Source organism: Macrobrachium nipponense, chromosome 2 (genome assembly GCF_015104395.2).
Source record: "Macrobrachium nipponense isolate FS-2020 chromosome 2, ASM1510439v2, whole genome shotgun sequence".
Lineage (NCBI taxonomy): Eukaryota > Metazoa > Arthropoda > Malacostraca > Decapoda > Palaemonidae > Macrobrachium > Macrobrachium nipponense.
In genome coordinates, this window is record NC_087201.1 from 105,602,506 (window position 1) to 105,603,818 (window position 1,313).

The 1,313-nt window shown below is 35.3% G+C and overlaps 1 long non-coding RNA gene across 1 annotated transcript; it reads left to right on the plus strand.

The window, feature by feature from the left end:
- On the plus strand, positions 1 to 994 carry LOC135221489 (uncharacterized). Its single transcript, XR_010315979.1, has 2 exons — positions 1 to 79; positions 183 to 994. It is a non-coding gene; the product is annotated as an uncharacterized LOC135221489 (long non-coding RNA).
- Positions 995 to 1,313: the final 319 nt, after the last annotated feature.

Sequence of the window (1,313 nt, forward strand, 5' to 3'; positions counted from 1 at the left end):
AGGACATGCATACTGGAACCAGGGTTGAAATGATTACATCTGAAGAAAGTAATTACAATTACAATTACTTTCAAAAAATGTAAGTTACAATAACAATTATAATTGCATTTTGAAATAGCAATTACATTACAATTACAATTACTTAACAACAAATTCAATTACAATTACAGTTACCATTACAGGAGATTTGGGTGGGAGAGTAAACGCTCGTCTTTGGCGCAGGAAGCAGTACATTGAGGGAAGCAAATCGAGCTAATAGGGTTTCATCATTTATTTCCAGAAGTGTAAGTGATAGAAGAGCAGAGGTCATATTAAGACAGTGTTTATAAGCACTAGTTAGGAAACACTTGGATTATGCTGTTCACTTCTTGTCACCTTACTATAGGATGGAGATAGATTCACTTGAATCAGTACAGAGAAATTCTTACCACAGGGCGAAAGGCTTCATTAATTTGCATTCTCTTGAGAGACGTGGAACGAAGGGAGATTTAAGTGAGGTGTTTAAATGGATCGAGGGATTCAATACCGGTGATGGTACCCATCACTCCTAATGGAGCCCCACAACCCTTACCACTTCAATTTTATAATAATAATTAAATTACAAATTACATCATTCTGTAATTAATTAAAGTAGAATTACCATAATTTCATTTAAAATAACAATTACAATATGACAAAATTCTGTAATTGATTACATTTCAGTTAGATTACAATTACAATTACTCCAGCCCTGACTGGAACAGTTATTCAAGACAGGACAGACAATACTTCTGCTATCAAGAACTGTATTCGTTGCTTGTATCCCTCAATAATTTTTAACTGAGGTGAGAATGGAGAAGAACGGTGTTTGTGGGATACTTCACTTTGCCCCATAAATTGGCCTTCAATGACGGTTCGCGGGAGTAATAGGTTATTTGACACTTCCAGTAAATAGTATCAAATGCACTTGTATGTATGAATTGTATTACCTTCACCAATAATAGCATTTGCAAACCGCTATGCTTTTCTTGTCCATAAAATTCTAATTATATATGTAAAGATGAATCTACTTGCAAATACCCAGGGGTTATTGTAACTAATAACACGAAAAGTCAGCGTATACAATTATTTGTCTGTACCTGAAATAGTCCCGCAGCCCAGACCATTGAGATACAACGATCGAGATACCGACTGTAACCCCTACCGGTATTTAGGAGTAGACTTGTAAACTGTGAAACTGACCGTCTGCCGAAAATATATGGGTGGTTTACTTAATTAACAATCACCAATAATTGCTTGTTAGATTTTGGGTCTAGATCCAATATATGAGATAC